The 20,687-nt window shown below is 38.3% G+C and overlaps 1 protein-coding gene across 1 annotated transcript in view; it reads right to left on the bottom strand.

Annotated features, from left to right (window-relative positions):
- The window catches only part of PARD3B (par-3 family cell polarity regulator beta), a 371,997-nt gene that overhangs the window by 241,436 nt on the left and 109,874 nt on the right, over positions 1–20,687 (bottom strand). The gene's annotated exons all lie outside the window — the stretch shown is intronic.

Below are 20,687 nucleotides of genomic sequence, written 5' to 3' on the forward strand. Positions count from 1 at the left end.
ATTGAGCAATTAATATTGCAAAAACAGGAAATAAATTAATGTTCCTACAAGAAAATCTACCAAATTTTCTCAGACCAAGGGAACATCAGCATGACCCTCTCCAGCTGTTTTAAGCCTCCCAAGATTGACAGAACCTTTCACAAGAGATTTTCAAACTACAAAGTTGTATTTTGACTCATTCCTTATTTTTGCAGAGAGAAACTGCTTGCATTCCTTTGTTTAAAGTAAAGAAAGAAAAAAATCTCTGAGACTACTATGCATTACATCAGAATAATTTCTTCATGGAAGTAGTACTTAGAGGACATCTAAATCTTATCTAGACAGTCTTATGTATGATGGCACATTACCGTTTCCCCCACAAATAGCTGAACATACAAGTCATACTTTAGCCTTGTGCCTCTATTCCTTGCAATGAATCCTTTATTGAATTTACCTATCTTTTTCATCCACATTAAAATTATGCATATCTTCACCACCACCAATGACAGGGTGAGTGGACAACAGTGGTTTCCAAAATTTAAAAATCACACTCATTTTCCAAGTTAAAAAAGGAGTCTTCAATAAATATAGTAATCAGTATTTCGCTGCTAATTGTCTTTATGAATGGAACATATAATAAGATGCATTAAACATGCTAAATTGGACAACAGGAATCCATACATCCATTGATTCTGTCACAGCAAGGATAACCAAATTGTTACTATTCCTCAGCCCACTAAGTACTGCTCACAGCCTGGGAGAGCCAACAATTAAGCTTTGTCTTGCATCAGAAATCTCTACTCATTGCTTTGGAAATTAAACAGTAACATCAGTAAGATGCTATAATGGTATAAAAATGCTCTTTCACTTTAGAAGTCACTGTCATACCTATATTTATGTCAAGAAGGCAGACACTTCAGAAACAAATACCAGATGAAACTCCGAAAAAGACAGAGCCGATCACATTGCCCAGATCTTCTCAGATTTGCCTTTTTGCAACACATCACTAATCAGCAACAGCCTGAGATAGGCCCTGTACCAGTAATCAGTGGATCACACATCCAAAGACCACTACAGCCAGGACCACCTGGCCCACCTCTCCTCCCAGCAGACAGAGCTGTGCCCTGGAATGCAAGGCCTGGCTGGGGCACAGCTCTGCTCCTCCTGCTCTGGGTTTGCCACTTGCAGTATATTATGATAAGTTTTCCTCAGTGTGCAATGTATGTTAGTAATTGCTAGTTATGTTACCACTATTCCTCATGTGGGATTATCATAGTGAAGCAACAGCACTGATTAATCAATTAGCATGGATTCATTAGAGAAGAGATGAAAGATAGGTAATGTAATTGTGTTTACTGAACAATGGATGACAGTGTGCTTAACACCCAGAATTTCTAATAATACACAGTCACCTAGACTGATGTATACATAACATTATGAATATTTAGAACATCCTCACTGCAAAGCTAGACAGACAACAATCAGGCTGTGACTCTGTGTGCAAGTAATGCCAGGGCCTGAAGAATGCATAGAGGGGAGAACACAGACGACAGATGGCACACTCAGATGAATATTTCACCTTTGACTAAATCTTTGTAGAACAGCTACATTGCTTCCTATAATCCAGTATGCGCAGGCACGTCTGCACAATACAGTGGCCAACAGTATAAACCACCAAAAAACAGGTATCACAGAAACATTAGCTGAGACAGGTTAAGCAGAAGAACATGAAAAATCCTGACAGAGCCCCCTTTATGAAATGAACAGAAGCATACTAGGGTAACTGAGAAGCTTGTTCTCCAGATGTCCAAGGTGCACATCCCTTACTGTTTGTCCTTGTCAACAGCTGAACACTGAACTTACATCAGCAATTAAAGAGCATGAACACCAAACTCCCAGACCCATCTCTCAATATGATCTCTCAACATGATCAGTGCCATTTACGTACTAATGCAATAGTCAAAGACCCTTCTGTCTCATGGTGGTAGACAGACTGGTCAGTAATGTGTGCGGGTATCAAAAGATGAGACAAGAATTAAATTGAAAATACAGTGAAAACAAGATATTGAAATATAGCATCTGCCTGGAAGGAAAAAGACTAAAAAGGAATGTAAAGATTACAAGGGAAATACTTTGCTAAAAAGCTGAGGTAGAAAAAAATGCCCTCCATACTCCATGAAGTCAGAAATCTTCACATAAATCAAATACCAGGGTCCCAATCTATTGCATGACAAGGACCTGAATGCTCTCAGAGACCCACTCACCCAGTATTTTCCCAGGATGCTTCCACAATGTCCCAGGGAACCACAGTTCGTGATTAGTGTAGAGCTTCCTCAGCTTGTAATGCAGCCCCTGAATACAAGGTACCAAGAGTCACATTGCCTGTTCAGATCAAAGGCACTTGCATTCCTGCTGGGAGTTAAGTATTCCTCCTTAACTTTGTGGGCTGCAAATTTATTTGCTTTTCAAAAGAATCACACAGTGAGTATATGAAAAACTTACCTGTTTGTTTCAGTCTAACAATGTGACTAGTGACTAACAATTTGAGCATTGTCCTGTATACATCTTAATATTTAACCATTTTCTCCATACTTTCAGAGATGTTAGACTCTCAACGAAACCTCCCCAAAACTGTGGCAAGGGAGCTATCATGATGGCCTAGGGAAAATATAACACAAATTTTCTTGCCAGGCCTCTATTTGACAGGGAAGCCCTAGACTAGAGATACTCACAAATTTCTCTGTTGGCATGCTTTAAACCCGAATCTAAGAAAAAATTTGTCAGGCCATCAGTCTTGAAGATGTTTCTAAGGGACCATAAGAATATCTTAACCTACATAGCATTAAACAAGTAAATAACGGTTAAAATGTTGCCTGAATCTCTTCAAGGAATTGAGTTGCCTGCATCCAAGTGGGAGAAAACACACTGCCCTACATAAAGCCCTTGATCTTGATCCCAATTCTCAATGGAAATTAAGGCAACTGTGCAGCATTTTAATTCTGTCGAACTGTATACAAAACCATGTTTTAGGATCTGAAAGTACAGGCACAGTATTACCCTGAATTTATGAGTGGATTTTATTAATAAACCTGAGTTGGCTCCTGTGAGCCACGACATTACTATCACTGGCTTATCTTAAACCTAGCAGGCAATTGAAACCAGAGGCAGATCACCTGAGAGTATATTGTTATTTCCAATAAATCCTTATGAAGCATAATGGTATTTTCAACCTCTCCTAAGGTTTTTAAAAGTCATCAGAAAATAACCTTTCATGAAATGATCTGGTTCTATGTTAATTATTAACTACATCTTGAAATAACAGCACTGGTTAATAAATAACTTGACAGCACCAAAAATTGCAGTGGAAGAAAACTGGATTTATCACATGAAAGGAAGCCGGGTAAACAAAATAACTTAAGCAAAGATATATCAGCATATTTTCTGGGAATAAAATAGAACAGCAATAATAAAACCTTAGAGATGAATTAAGCGCAGGCCATTTTGACGAGCATAGTTTTACCTACTAACCAAATTATGAGCGGCCTCCCAGAACCATATCTTTTTTAATCATTTGAAGAAAATAAGCAAACAAAATCACATGGGTAACTTCATTTTACCATTATAAAGATATATTTATCAACAGAAACAGCTTTTTTAAGGTTACAGGTGGACCTGATTGCATTACAGTTGTTGATTAATAGCAGCATCTCTAACTGCAAGAACAAAAGTCAGAGAACACGTGGCTGTTGCTTAGGTGAGCACGGCAGGTGACACAGAGAAACGAGTAACTCTCCAGAAGACGGAAAGCAGCATGAGTTATCAGTTGTCCTATTTCTTGCACGTGTTCCTGGACAAACATGCCTGTTTCCATCCATGCCTGTTTCTTCGCTTTTGAGAAAAATACGGGAAAAGTGTATAATGAGAAATGTTGGTAATAAAAAGGTCTTCCAGCAGAAATTCCCAATTTTTGTTTATTCCTGTTTTAAAATAAACATTATCAGTTATATCAATGATTCCCTAGAAACAAAGTATCATAAAGACATGTTTACTATATCAGTGTTTACTACAAAGTGGAAGGAAATAGATAACCTGTCTCCTTGCATGCCTTTATGTAGCTCTATCGTTTCCTAACCTCTCCACACAAGGTGCTCAGGTTGGTTTCAGACACACAGAGAAACTACACTCTGAGACAAAATAGTTCCCTTGTTTCCAGTTCCTCAGAACTTAGAAACCAAAAGTATGGCACCAAACAGCAGAATAAATCAAGTATGGCTGAGAGGGCCAAGGTGAGTCATGACAAAGCCAGGAACATGATAGATGCATGAGGGATAACAAGGTTCAGCACAGCTGAGTTCTTCACGATGCCTCTCAGCTAAGATATGGGAAGCCCGATTGATGTAAACACTAGTATTTCCTGAACTTACATTTCCCTTGATTTTAAGAAACATGTTGACAGAAAATCTGAGCAGCCTGAAAAGTTAATGAAGTTTAATGCATGTGAATTATTTAAGCTTTAAAACTTCAGTACAATATGCTTAGATACAAAGCACAATGCAGTTTTATCTACAAGTTAAATAGTTCAAATACTACTACTTATGAAGAAATCCAGTGTTAATTATCCAGGTCAGATTATAATTAAAAGTACTCTACAACCAGAAATGCTGGGAGACTGGCAGTATGTTGGGGGTAATGGGGTGGGGTGTGTTTTTGTAGATTTTTTTTTTTTTGGTTGTGGTTGTTTGCCTCACTCCTTAAGAAAACAAGATTACCTATGCCAAGTTCATTGAAATTTACTATTTAGAAAAGCAAATTTGTAATTATTTTGTATGGTGAAGTTCCTTCCACTATCACAGAAAACCAAAGCTTTTTTCTGGAGATTTTATAATTGCATTATAATAATCCAAAGCTCTGCAAGACTTTGCTCGCATCTTTCATATACTGAGCACTACTAATTGCATATCACTGTAACGTGTTCTAGGCACTCACAAGTAAAGACTTTATCTTTTCTTCTAGAACGAAAAGGTGACAAGAAATAGCTTCAATGAGTTACTCTGTGATGGAAAGAGTTAGGTAGACTTTCTAAAGAAAAGCCTCTCATTCAGAGAATACCAAATTCAAAAGCAACTGAAGGAAGCATTCACTGCTTTCTTCTGAAAATAAGCTTAATAGTCCAGGACCTGATGCATCCTGCAGGCAAGAGCAATACATCTTAGACAAAAGTTGCTCCCAGCAGAAAAGAAGATCATAGAGGAAACGGCATTTTTTCAAGTATCTGTGCGTAATCTCATGCAGGGCTTTAAATTTCAACAAAAAAAAAAAAGCATAGTGATTTAAGCTTTATATTTTAATAGGAACTACTGGATACATGAAACAAAACACTGGAATAATGGCATAATACTGATCTGTGTTGCTAAACAGATGCACTGCTGCATTTTAAGCCACTCAGAGCTTCTGCAATACACATTCACTCCTGTGCAATGGTAATGGAGCGATCAAGCCTGGAGATCACAAATACCGGGGCCTGGGGAGCTGAACTACAGCTCAAAAACTAGTCTGAACAGTTTCCTCAAGCATGAACTGCCTACAGCACAGTGTCATGCCCACAAAAGAAGTCCAGGTTCTAAGAGGACAGCGATGAGGCTTTCTATTTGCTATATCCTCTCCCAGCAAATAACCCTTTCCTGTTTAAATGGTTATAAATTTCAATAAAGACAAGTTTAGTTAGCAAATCTTCACTGGAACTTAAAATGGGAACCCAACCAGAACAATTTCAGGGGTAATTACACTTGATCTGGACTAAAAATTTGTTTGTTTCCTTTGTGCAAAGTATCCCCATGGCTGTACCCAATTCCAACAGCTACAAGCATCATCAAGTCCAGAAAACACAAATGGAAGGAGAGAGGGAGCTGAATGGAAATTGAAAAAAAGTTTGAACAGTTTGGGTTTGTTTTTTTTTCCTCTCCTCAAGCCTGAACTGCCTTACATACTTGTAACAATCAAAAAGGAACTGTTTACCATACAAAAGCAAATATTATTTCTGCTGTTATGGCTATCTGGATATCTGATAGCCTCAGGCAATGCAAAGGGGCCCCAACAACAACAGCTCAACTTAAAAGTCAAAGGGCAAACACCTTTGAAGTGAGAGATGACACAGAAACAGCAACAGACCTTGAAGTTTGGTCTGATGAACACTTCAGAGTAAACTCATTCATCCTCACAATCCTCTTGAAGGCAAAACAGGCACATTTCGCACCAATGGTGCTAAATGCCAGAATACCTAAGAGCAAAACGCTCTTCCCACGACCCGCTCATCCAGGGAAACAGCAAAGGCTATCAACAGTTTGGTTCAGAGAGGTTCACAGTTCTGCAAATGGCACTGGGGAATGATTCTTGAAGTTGTTAATACCTGTGACCTAATTATCTTGTATTTTATTCTCTGGTAAACATGAGTGACAGAGAACCTCTCAAGGAAAATATTAGTTGTGTCTGATTAAGAAGATCCTTGGATTCTTTAGCATCCAGGTTGAACAGGCATAGAAGTTTTTTAGATATGAGTACATGAAGACTACTGCTCATGAGCCTGTTCAAACCAGTGGAAAGGACAAAACTGGATTTTCAGTTCTGCATTTGGTTTGATTTTTAGAGCCCTACAACACAATTCAGGACACAGATAAGGTACTGCCTTGAAAATAAATGCTGGGTTCGAGGAGCAAGTAGTATCAAACTGGAAACCCACAGCTGTGTCTCCCAGGTCTTTACTTTTATTCTGCACTGGTGATGATACTGCTTGGCACAGGAAAAAGAAAATGGCAACTACCTTTTTGCTGCATAGGTGAGACTGTGGTCTCAGGAAAGGACCTCACCCTGCCACTTTAGAGAAATCATGCTTTTTTGTGCAATTGCTGTTTCTCAACAGTAAGGAGAGGTGCATTAATGTGGATAAAAGGCTTCCAAATGGGTGTAAAAGCTGTTACACATTACACGTTTTCAAAGCTGGGTTAGGGACAAAGACTTGTCATTCGCCTTTAAATCAGAGATTAACAGTAATTGTGCACCCAAGGATTGTAACAGTGAGAGCATATTTGCCACTGGCATTTTTTATTTTATTGTTGTAGACAATGACTTCAATTTGTAGTCAACAGAACTCTCAATTCCTTGACTACTTTTAGAACATCATAAAAAGAAACTGTGAAGATCTAGAATAAGCTAGATTGGAAAATTTTTCATTTGGAAAATTTTTGGGACTCTACAAACCAAAAACAGTGAAGTTATAAACCATACTTCAGATTATAGAGTGGTTGGCATTTCTGACACTGGTAAAGACAATTACTTTTTGGGTGTTGTTTTTTAGCGAAAGGACAGGCAATTCTTGGTTTTTTTGTTTTTCAGAGATAAAAATGAAATATACCGAGAACTGCTGCTGTTTTTCCTCCTGGATTCACTTTAGATTTATTTATAGCAAGGCTTTCTACCTCTACCTGCAAATGTCACAATTGAGCTGGTGACTTTTATATAGTTTCTTGGTTTAATAACTATGGTAGATATAGCACATGTTCTGCGTCTGCCCCTCTCTGAAAATAAACAAAACCTAATCAGGTCTAAAAACTAGTTTATATCTCACTGTTCAAAGCAAATAGAAAGAGTTGGGCACAGATAACCTAATTTTCACCTGTTTCTGCTTACTGCATATACACTAACTCAATTTGGATTGATCTGCTAATGTTTGCAGACTTACTACAGTGACACAAGGGTACTACATTCATTCAGCTTATTTTTAAAAAAGACAAACCAAGATGAAATGTTGTTCATACTCCTTTTTAATTTTATCTTAGCTCTTTGTTTATCTCTTCACTTCAAAGCACTTCCAATATGAGGCACAGTTTCAGTGTGACAACTTTGTAAAATTAAAATAGAAAAAATGTGCCAGCATCAATCTGCTTTACATTGGAAAGCACAACAGCCTTGAGACAGAAATGACGACTTATGAGAACAAGCTATAATGAACCCAGAAGTGCTATCTGCAGTAGGAAAAATATGTTAGACTGGAGGCTGAACACTCTTGAAACAATTTGTCTTCTTCAACAGGAGCCTCCTGTTCCCCAGTTGCAGCATACAGTCAAATCTGACTGCAAAAGCAAGTGAAAATTATCAAAATGAATCCCCACAATTCTGCTGGCTAGCATTTCTTATTTGAATTACAGCTACTTAAAGCCCAAATTTAAAAAAAAAAATACAGCACAGAATAAAGCTGAGTCTGCAAGAGGCATCCTCCACCCGTGGCCTGAGAGTGGTTGGGCAGGAAGGCAGGAAGCCACCCTGGCAGCAGGAACCCCACAGGACCACCCCTCACAAGCCAGGGGCAGGTGAGCCGGCCAGGGCACAAGGCTGGAGGGTGAAAGCAGGGGCCGGACAGCAGCTGCACAGGGAGGCTCTCAGAAGGGCCCCCAGGGCTGGCCTGGGAACCGGGGAAACCGTCCAGTGCCCTGGACAACACTAAACCTGCCAGCTGGATCCCCAGTGCCCCAGTTCAAAAAAGCCCAAACCTCAGGGCAGGACAAGCACATTAGTCAATGTGGTCCTAGTTAAGAGGGAGGTTAGAGAGGGTTAAGAGTCTGATTCCAACAGTACCAGTCAAGATCCATGGCAGATGCCCAGGCAGACAGACCCTTCTCAAATTTCAGTATTGCTCAAAAATAAGTTTTACTCTCTGGTGAGCTGTATTCTCAAACTCCTTTGCACAGACATCCTTTCATTACCTGTGAACTGCAATATATTGATCTTGTTCCTGTTCTTTTCACAACAATGTACCTGAGGAACAAACTCAATTCTCTTAAAAAACATTCTTTACAAAGGGCACCACATGAATATATATGCTACATATACACAGATATATATATATATGCTACATATACACAGATAGCACTAGTGGGTAGCATTACTCTATATGGCTTTCCAGACAGGTTTTCCCACTAAAAAGAGCTTCTAGTAGGCTCTCCTAGTAGGCTGAGACCTTCTCCTGTCTTCTGCTTCAAAATTATTTCTTTTTCCTTCAAGAGCTGGTGAAAGATATGAACTTCCTTTCTAACTTGACTGTGTACCATTTTAACTTGATAAACATTCAGCAAAACCCTAGAATATTTTAATTAATTAAAAAGCAAAATAAACCTGTTTTAAATTGCATATATCAACCCAAAAAGTATTTTCTCACTTGATTTTTGCAGTCCAAACTAAACAGAGTTACTAACCAGCCCTAAATATGCACATTTGGTTGTTACAGAGTAAATACAAGCAGCAGTGGAACAGAAAGCTAGACCTGAAGTAATCTTACTTATTAAATAAATAATAAAGAAGTATTTTTGTGGTAGTCAACATCATAATCATATGAATATATAATAGTATGTAATGAATTCTAAATATTGAATAATTTTAACAAAAATTAAATCACCATAAACCTAGAATCTGCATGGTAGACCTAACCTTAACAGGTAACCAACATCAGACACTAGAAGTGTCTGATTAGTATAAAAGTAATTTTAACAGAACTAACATCAATAGTTTGATGCTTTAGACACTTGTATAGTATTATAAATACATGTAATTGGCAGTAGATTAATTTCCCAAAAGTGTTATAATCTTTTGGCCTACTGTCAACATTATTTAAAAAAAAAAAAAATATTTATGAATGTATGCATCCGGCTCAAATGAACTAACTTTACCTGGTAATATCAGTATTTGTATGACTGGTGACATTAACATAATAGTACCATTGACATGCCTCTCAAAACAGCCTTTTCAAAGTGACAACTACACACAAACTAGACATTGAAAGGTAAAGAGGCAGAAAATCACAGCTGGGCATTAAGCAATCATCTGGTTCAGTGTTTTGTAAACTCAAGGACTGCTTTCTTATTATTAATACGGTAATCCCTAATCTAATAGTATTTCTTCTGTTGACAATTCCTTACTATGTTTTGAGGTGCTTCAAAGAGAAGAAACGTATACCAGAGATTCTCTTTTGTGCATTAACTAGACTATCAATTTGACCATTGCATTCTGGTTATCAATTTGTGGATTTGTCTATGAACAGCAGTCCAATTTTCCTTCTCTTCTGCATGATGGGATGGAGCATTTTCTCATGCTTAACAACAGGGAATCAAAGGTAGACAGAATGGCCTGAAGTCTGAAGTGGAATTGACTTCTTTTACCCCAAGTTAATTATGCTATTTAGAAGTTTATAGGGCAATTATTAAATAGTAAAGATATTGTGTAAAATCTTTTCCAGCCCATTCTGATTCTCTGTACTCCTCTGAACCTCCTTGGTAGAGACTTGAAAAGGACTTATAGTGTTTTGCATTGTTTCCATAAGGAGCAAAACAATCTCATTTTAGGTGTTCTTACCACCACACAGCAGACCACTTCAGTCATCAACGTTTTCAGGATACCTGTTGTAAAATATTTTTCCCTCAGATATACAATGTTACTGAATTCACTTTCTCCAATAGAAATCGGAGAACATCCAAGGCGGCACATACTATGGATACAGGAAATGAGATACATTTATACATCAGCCACACTCATCCCGCAGCTGGTCTTTGTGCCAGAGAATTGTCACCAATATCGTTACTTTAAAAAACCCCACATCTCTGCAGAAGCACACAGCAACATCTGATATCTGGGTAGCTATGGTGGATGCTTCACAGATCTGACGAAAACGTTCACATTCTTTTAAGTCAAATAAATAGTTATGACTATACTCTTTGGCTGAAAAGAATACCACTACAGGAACTTCTGAGCAACAAACACATTTGTCAGTAAGAACTGCAATATTTCACAGCCTTAATTTATTTATTTTTGAAATGAAACATTCATATTTTGGCTATATCTTTGAAAACCAAATTAAAGGGGATATATTTCTTCCTGCTGATAATGAGATTTTTTTCTTCTTTGTGACTTAGAATCCATTTAATCTGTTTTTTTGTTGCCCGGCATCTCCTCCTTTTATCACACTTGCAATTTCTCATAGAAGTGTTTCATAAAATTCTCCTTGGAATATGTCTCTTCTGCATCAGAAACAGAATTCATTTGGGCTTTTAAGGAAAGTGTCAAAAGATGAGGCAACGAAGACTGGCCCTTGCTCAGTAATGCTGCTTGCAGAACTTACTTTACCCCAAAACAATGTATTTCTGTTTGATTCTCATTCTGTTGCTTGAAGGACAGAAAAATGTATGCAGATCATAAAAGAAAGGGAGGTGTGGGGGTGGAAGTGAACACCACATCTGAGGAACCTTCACCACATTCCTTAGACTGACATGAGGCCCGCTGAAAAGAAGGGGTTTCCTTTTGTTTCTGTAAAGCTGACAGATGTACTACGAAATTGATTGTACTTGGTAATTCCAAAAAGCAGGAAGGAAAAGAAGGAGCCCAATTTATCTCCACAGGTGTTAAATATATAATCATCTCTGATGCACCACTATTAGGTCAACAGAGCAAGCACACTACAAGAAACAGAGGTTCTTTTATTTAAAAAGTCCAAGTTCATGTCACTCTAAGGCAGCTGCTAAATAGGCAACAGCATGAATGCAACAGGGAGAACAATCCTGCTAACTCCATGATGCCGTTATATGCTCTCAGAGACACCACGAGCTGCTTCAGTGCAGCCACATTACAGTTCAAATGCTGTAAATATGGTACTTCAGCATCCGTTGGGACTGACACAAAGAAGGAAGCTTTTTACTTCAGTTTAGAGAGGAGGTTGAGAATCCACATTGAAACCTATATTAAATCAAGGTTTAAATCAAGATGAATTAAAGGCAAAACTTATTGTTACTAGTACTTTAATGCAGACAACTAATTTTAAAAAAAAGCACAGGCCACTACTCAACTTGATTGTCAAGAAAAAAAATACCAAAAAATCTTACAGGAGCAGCTGTTCCTATAAGGTCTCTCTTGGGGGATAATTTATTTTCTTTTCCCCCCCTTATGATACTGCTTGGAATGTGTAATACTTTGAACTGGCAAATACGGCTTTTTAGGATCCAAAATACATAATAGGAACAACTGTGCCATATCAAATCAGAGGTCCATCTCTGAATACCAGTGTGCCTCACAAACTGCTAATTATTGTCCCTCATAGTACAGAGAAACAGTGACAACAATTTGGTCTTGCATCAAGACAATTATTCTAAAGTCTAGTCACTTCCTTTTACCTGAAGATTTGCATATTTACTGAATTGTTTATTTCTTAGGTTTTATTTACTTAAAGTTACTTCAGAGAAGTTATACTGCTCACGTTACAACAAAAGGTCATATTAGACTTATAGGCCAGAAGAAACAATTGCAATTACTAACAAAAATCAAGGGTGGGATGTTTGTTCAAAATCCTGAAGCTCATTGAATCACCCTTACCATTTTAGTCTATATTCACAGTGGTCTTAGTTTATTATTCCCAACTCCAACATGTCAAACACCCACAACACCGAAAGCATGCAGTATACAGAAGCACTAAAATATTTCTCCCCTCATTCCAGGTGTCAGTGTCAGAAATTGTTTCACAGGGATGGAGTAAATCAGGACCTGTTGCCATAAGAAAACCACCAACTGAATGTGCAAGTTACAAAGAGCACTATGTTACTATTGCAACTCAAAAAACCTGTAAATCCAGATTAGCTGAGACACCAGCTACACAGGAGAAGAACAAATCACCAGTCTCCAACAGGTTGGGTAATTTAGGGTTGAATGGGCCTCGTCTAACAAAATAAAACAAAAAAAATTGCATCTCCTTAGAATATGAATAACTGTCGATCCTGTAAGAGAAGCAAAGCCACAGATCTCACTTTTGGAGAGAGACAAATATTAACCAGAACAAGAGCAGAGCCTCATACATCAGAGTGCACTGCAAGATGACATATTACAAAATCCAAAATGAGGGTTCTTCCTAATATCACAGCAACATCTCAGTCTAAATTAGTATCAAAGATCTCTGCCATTATTCCTAGTTGTCTACATCTATGAAAAATGTTACTTAGTAGTAAGTATTTCAGTAGGACACTGACTGAGCACCTATTCTATTTTAGCTAAATGCTTCTAGAGCTCAACAGTAAATGATATGCATGAGCCATGTTGACTGTCATCTTCCACTTTTAATTTGACTGTCAGACATAAAAGTAACTTGCTAATGTTCCATTCCAATTTCAGCACCATGAGCCTGTTGCATAAGCTGCCTGCTAAAAGCTGTTCCAGATGGAATGACAGTATTTTGTAGGACCCCAAAGATGTAGCTATAGAGATGAATGTGTCAACAGCATTGACAGCATGACCTTTTTTCCCTTTTTTCTTTGTCGACAGTTCTTATTTCCACCCTGTAGTTTTTCCCCATTCCTTATAAGACAGGCCATGTAGGAAAAAGAAAGTTTCAAGTCCCTCACCCATCTTCCTGCAATCACATATACCTGAGCACACAAGGCAGAAGACAAATGAGGAAGGTTTATAAACAGTAAGGTATTTTCAAAGTTACAGCCAAGGCCCAAAACTTATTTTAAAGAGGAAACAAAATCCAGTCTCCTACTAACAAGTTACAGAATGATGGAGAGCTTTGATGATTTTCATTAGAGATATTTTCTCTCATGAATAGTCAGTAAAATGCCGGTACTCCTCTCATTAGAAACAGGCTTTAGAAAACAACTTGTTAACAATGAATAACAACTTCTACTGATTGTACCATTTTTACTGATAATTTATATACTATATTAACATCAAAGAGCATTCATTATTAGCTCTTATTAAAATAAATCACAAAAAGTCTACTTATCCTTCTCAAATAAAAATATGTAAATTACACCCACTGCTCATCTTAAACAATACAGGTAAAACAATACACTTTTTCTGACATGTAGGCTGTGCAAGGAACACAAAGAGGACTTTTACACATACACACACATACCTCTTTGCACCCTCAAAAGAGGAAATTACCACAGGGCACTTCTGTCCTTTTTCAGATGAACAATTCAGTATTCTGAAGTATTACAAACATTTAATTTACATTTCTTAGTTTTTCCTCTACAATATAATTTCTTTTTGACACAGAGTGCCACAGCACACAGTACAAGAAAGAGAAAAAAAAAGCCGTGCAGGGTTGAAAGGCAACAGGAAGAATGGAGAAGGAATGGCTTTTGTTATTTCGACAGCCCTCAGCTCGGTGCAGAGTTGGATTTATAATAGGTTCTTTAAGAGCAGCAGTTTTCCATGGTGTAAGAGTGCCACACAGCTCTGGTTCCTGGAGTGCCTCACACCAACAACATCAAAACTAACTCACTGCAGATGTCCCTATGATCATCTAATCAGACATCAAAAGCAATACACTGACAAGCTCCTGCGCTGATTAGGAGTGTTCTATATATGTTGCACAGTGCAAACAGACACACAGTAGTTGCTTTAAAAATGGATTCACCCACATCAGAATTCCCTTTCAAAAAACTCAAACTGTTTGGAACTCCCCAGCTGAATGACAGAAAATCCTTCTAAATCTCCCCAGATCTTCTGTTCAGTTCCACACTGCAGTATTTCAAGAACAAGAGTTAAATTATTAATAGGGAAACTTTTACCAGAAAAAAAAAATGCCTTCCAGAATTTATAAACGTTGCTATTCTGAATGACAGCCCGAGACCACACCACATCAGGGAAGCAGTCTTGCTTTTACCCTACAACATACATGGTAATATCTAAGATGTATTTCCATATCTACTTTGATGTCTAATTATTATATATGAACAAGCATGGATTTAAAGCATTACAAGTGCACCATCCTTCCAGCACCACTAGTTCCTGAAAAATTACTGTGTTTCTCCCAATATCTCATTTCCTCCTCAGAGCCCACCTCCTGCAATACTTAAAGAGGGCTTATAAGAAAGATAGGGACAGACCTTTTAGTAGGGCCTGTTGTGACAGGACAATGGGTAATGGTTTTAAACTAAAAGAGCGTAGATTTAGACAAGACACAAGGAAGAAGTTTTTTACAGTCTAGGTGGTGAAACACTGGCTGCCTGGAGAGGTGGGAGATGCCCCATCCCTGGAAACATTCAAGATCAGGCTAGACAGGTTCAAACTGAAAGAGGGAAAATTTAGGTTAGATTGGAAGAAGAAATTCTTTACTGTGTGGGTGGTGAGACACTGGAACAGGTTGCCCAGAGAAGTTGTGGATGCTCCATCCCTGGAGATGTTCAAGGTTGAATGAGGCTCTGAGCAACCTAATCTAGTGGAAAATGTCCCTGCTTATTGCAGGAAGGCTGAAACTAGATGACCCTCAAAGGTCCCTTCCAAACCAAACTGTTCTATGATTCTATCTCATAGCTATGGGAGAATTTCAAATTGAAATTCTAACACATGCAGAAAGTAAAATACCTGACCTAGTCCAGTAAACATACCGGACAAAAGTTCTATCTTCTAGAATGAAGGCAATACAATCCTCGTGGCAGTGCAGTCTCTTCAGTCTGAGCAGAAGCCTGCCCAATCAACCCAAGCTATAAACTCTATAGAATTATTCCACCACTGTGTCAAAACATGCCCTACTTTTAAATAGCATGATCAGATTAACTAATATTTCTGCTTTTTTCTTAAAATAAAATACCCAAACATTTTGAAAGTACTACTCACAATCTTTAGCTCATAGCCAAACTCTGATTGCAGCATATCTTTATGTTTACATATGTATATAATATCGTACAGAAAAGGAACAAATCATGGAGCTGCATCCTTACACATGTGGACGTTATGCTAATTTGCAGACTCTTAATCAGGAAGGCTAATACACCACAAGCACAATTAACAGCCAGAAGAACCAGAGGAGGTTTTGACCCTTTTTAACAAGGGTTTGAAACATAAAAATGTTCTGATTATATATGAACCTTATTCAAAATTGCAAATTACATGTCCACAATGCATAAAATACAGTCAATTTCAAGTCACGTCTAGGCAAAAATTGAAATTGTATTGAGCCACTGGAGTAGCTCTTCAATTGATCTAGCATCTCATTGTATCTTTAAATATGGATAAATACAATTTAATCAGCCAGTCTCATTGATTAACTCCAAGATAACCTAAGTATTTATCCAGAAAACATGTAGGTATAAAAGAAAGTCATGCAGAACACAGCATATCCATAATAATCAGCAAGTTAACAAGAGGGGGTGAAACTTTAGTCCCACTATAATTAATGCAAAATTCCCATCCCGTCAAATAGGATCACAATCCTCCATCTAAAACTCATGATATATCAAGTCTTACAATAGTAGGTATGTCTGTCCCTGGGCAAAAAGAAAGACAAGCAGAAGTCACAGCTCCAGAAACAAAAGTTCAAGTGTTTTAGTTATACATTAGCAATTACTACCTGGATGAACTGGACTGAGCAGAAGCAGCAAAATGTATTCTATTCCCTAAAAAGTTCAAAAAACCCCAAACCAGCAGAACCCTAAAGTTCTGACTTTCTGCCTTGCTGCATCTGATCTTTACCACAGTGAACACTGAGCAGAGGGATCCAGCTAGGAACTTCTGAGCTGGTGAAGAGAACCTGAAACTGCAGCTCCTCTCAGCAAGCTGGGGACAAGTGTTGAGCAAGTGTTAAGTGCCCCAAGAATGCTGCTGCTTCTGAAAGACTTCAGCCACCTCAATCACATGGCAGAGGAGATCCCCAATGGAAGACTACATGCCCACTGCTAAACCCACTTTCTGAGGCCAGGTCACTCACAGCCAAAAAGCAGCTGGACCAGCCCTTGGCTATTGCCATAGCAAAGTTATGGCCACAAAATTTTTCAGAGAAGTGGAATCATGAAATCCTAGAATGGTTTGGGTTGGAAGGACCTTAAAGATCATCTAGTTTCAGCCCTCCTGCAACAAGCAGGGACATTTTCCACTAGATTAGGTTGCTCAGAGCCTCATCCAATCTGGCCTTGAACATCTTCAGGGATGGGGCATTCATAGCTTCTCTGGGTAACCTGTTCCAGTGTCTCACCACCTGCACAGTAAAGAATTTCTTCTTCCTATTTAACCTAAATTTTCCCTCTTTCAGTTTGAACCCATGACTCCTTGTGCTATCACTACAGTTCTTGATGAAGAGTCCCTCTCCAGCTCCCCCATAGGCCCCCTTCAGATACTGGAAGGCTGCTATGAGGCCTCCACACACCCTTCTCTTCTCCAGGCTGAACAGCCCCAGCTTTCTCAGTCTGCCTTCATGGGGAAGGCTTAGGGCCCCCCACCAACTTTGTGGCCATCCTCTGGACTCGCTCCAACAGGTCCCTGCCTTTCTTGTGCTGCAGGTGGGGTCTCATTAGAACAGGGTAGAGAGGCAGAATCACCTCCCTTGCTCTGCTGCCCACGGTGCTTTTCCAGCCCAGGATTCAGTTGGCTTTCTGGGCTGTGAGCACACATTGCCGGCTCACACCGAGTTTTTCATCAATCATTACCCCCCAAGTCCTTCTCTGCAGGGCTGCTCTCAATCACTTCTCTGTCCAACCTGTAGGTGTGCCTAAGTACATTAAACTAATTCTATACCCCTGAAGTCCTCTCTGAAGACTTAGGGCAGGAAGTTTCCATTTTGAAAGCCTGGCCAGGGCTCTGTGATTCTAACTAGGCAGAAGAGCTAAACAGCTGCCTTCATAAAATAAAAAATTCACTAACAAATACTTTTTCTTCAATAACAAATTCAGATGTTTGTTATCCCTATTTTTCCCTGATTACAGTCTCTAAATTTTTCAGTGGCAGCTATCACAATAAGGAAAGAGAGGTTTGGATGAAAAAAGAAACTCAAATTTTGTACCATCTGTTAAATGACTTCCAGTCTGAGAGAACAGATGCTGGACTTCACTATCAGTTTTTGATTGATCTAGAAGTATTTTGTTAATTGGGGCTAAAACTACAGCTAAGACAGAATAAGTGTCAGGGAAAATATGAAAGAATAGCTAAAATTCTTCTCAAACTACCCAGTAACTCAGAAAGGTTTTTTTATTTTAGCAATCATTATATGGCATTAAAAAAAATACCTTTCTTTAAATAAACAGGACAACATCTGAAAAATAGAATGCACACTCTGCTTAATGCCATAAATACTGTGAACAACTCAAATGGTTCACCAGGTTCAACCAGTTCACCTGAATGAGAGAGCAACGTTCTTTTCTTGTATTACTGCATGTTTGCTGTTTTATTTCATGCCTTACGTATCTTACATCTGAACTGCACTTTCCTAAAGGCAAATCAGTGCTGTCTTCAGAAAATCATGGCAGTCACCTCTCAAAAATCTGATCAACTACCGGTGTATCAGTACACACCGGAAGACAGCACACAGTCTAACTACAGGTATTTCTACAGAGAACTGAACTGCCAGTTCCACATGTGCCAAACACCAAAATACCAGAAGTGCCAAAACAGTTAAGCTAATTATGAAAGTCAGTTTCAATTACAAAATAATTGCTAAGATAATTGTGGCATAAATACAGAGACTTAATTTTCACTACATGCACTGAAAAATGTTTCTCTACCAACAGCTCAGGGTTTTCTAACTTGCATGTGACTGCAAGGAAGCAGTTTAATGTGAAAAAACCACTGTTCTGTGACAAAGGAAATGCAGTAGTAATTTTAAATTTCCAGCAGCAATGTACAGAACAAATGAATTTTCTCTAAATACTGCTTTAACACTTGCGTGAAAGAGCATAGCTATATTCAAAATGCAGGGTTCAGTTGTTCGTGCCATGTTTTTTCATTTGTCAGATATTGATTTTTCTGTATGTTTTAAAACAATCTGTACCTAATATAACCTATGTTATTTAAGCTTTCTGTGCTTCCCACAACATTAAGCCAAAGCATATTTCAGTATGATTGATGATCAGAGTTTTAGAAATGGTACTGTTGCAAAAATAAGAGCTGGTATAATGTACTTTGCTATAACTGATTTTCACTTAAAAAAAACAAACAAACAAACAACAAAAACCAAAAAACTTTCAACCTTCTGGGCCATTCCTCCCAGCCCTTACATGATATGTAAAAAAAAGAAAATTTCTTCTCCACCCCTGCTAGCTTTCCAGCTTTGACTGTCACCCCTATAGCTGACAGAGGGATGCTCTGTATTTTAGGCATAGAGAATTCCTTTAGGCCTAGAGGATTCTTGTGTACTGATGCAAGTCAGTGAAGCATGCTGAGGTTTTAACCTCCAAGTATTACTGCAATTCTCATGTAATGGCATAAAATGCACTTGTCACCGCTAAAATTATACTAAAAAAAACAACTCAATAAAACGCTATCTTTCTCTCCTTGATGGTCAAATATAAAGCATTCAAAACATGTCCTGGAATGAAACAGATTTCACTTATTTTTCCATTTTTTTTTCCATTTTCATGGTTATAAATACCATAGCATCACATACTGACATACTCACTTCATATATTTCTCAACTTTGTAAAGCATGTACGATCTGCACTGTTAACCAAGTATTCTTTGTACCTGCATTTATCAGACTAAGTCAGTATTTCATTAATATGTAAATGCTTGCAGCAAACATCATGAAAAGCACCTCTCAGCTCAAACAAGTCTGACAAATGATGCAGGACTTTGACAAAGTTCAGCCCCCTTTAACATCATAATGTACTTGGAGAGTCAGTAGGACTATTAAAATTGCACCACTTAGTGAATAACACAAGACATTGTAAAAGAAAGTGCATGCAAAGAATTTAGGTGCACATGCATTTGGCCATGCAAAGAGGAACAATGAACAGCCAACCAAAATCCTGTGTTGGCCTTCAGAATTACAGTGTTAGACTGAGATCCACATAACATCATTAATGTGCAAGTCAACTGACTTTGTATTTACTTCCTTTATTCACATGAACTTAACTGGAAATGTCTTACATATACCTTTAGCTGAAAGGTTCCCATCTCCAGCATGTATCCCTGAACCCCAGTTCTCTCCTCCTACTCACCAATGTGCCAATACAGCCATTTATGGCACCCTGCTATAAACTAGTTGTGATCTATGCTAAAATATCCCCCTTGCACCAAATGAAGAGACTGGGGGTTTCTGAGTGGTTTTTTGTTTTGAAACAAAACAATGACAGATTGCTTTGCACAGCTGAGGACAGGGAATGAACTACAACACTGTGTGGAGAAGCTAAAGGGGAAAAGGCATAAATTTCACAAGCAAATGAAAGCAGCACCATCATTTAAGCCAGCATTCATGTGGTCTTAAGTAGAGCAGTAGACTCACCAGAGCTTTCTAGGCAAACACCAAAAAAAAGCTCTATTCTGCTTGATACACTTGTGTCCCAGCTGTCATTCAGAGGTTCTAAAGAATTTCATCTTTTTGTAAGTAATGTAGGAACACCTTCCCACGCACAAACACAAAGCTTCAGGTCTTAAAACTGCAAAGTGAAACATGTGGCCCAAATGTGACCAAGACCGCATCAGTTTTAGAAGACTGAAGACAGCCTGCAAAAACATCTGACTAAGAGTTACTGCATCCTCACTAATTATGGCTTTGCAGTAATATTTAGTAGTAACTCTATTGAAATAAACAAATTTGTCCTCAGAAGGGAAGAGTCAGGTGTTAAAACAGGAAAGTGAGATAAAGAAAAGTCTGGATATCAAAGATGACATGAAAAAAAAGGGTGCAAGAACAAAGAAGCAACAGTGAACTGGACCATACGATCCTGAACAAATGAAAAATTCCTAAA

Source organism: Neopelma chrysocephalum, unplaced genomic scaffold, assembly GCF_003984885.1.
Source record: "Neopelma chrysocephalum unplaced genomic scaffold, ASM398488v2 Primary Assembly neopelma1_44, whole genome shotgun sequence".
Classification (NCBI taxonomy): Eukaryota; Metazoa; Chordata; class Aves; order Passeriformes; family Pipridae; genus Neopelma; species Neopelma chrysocephalum.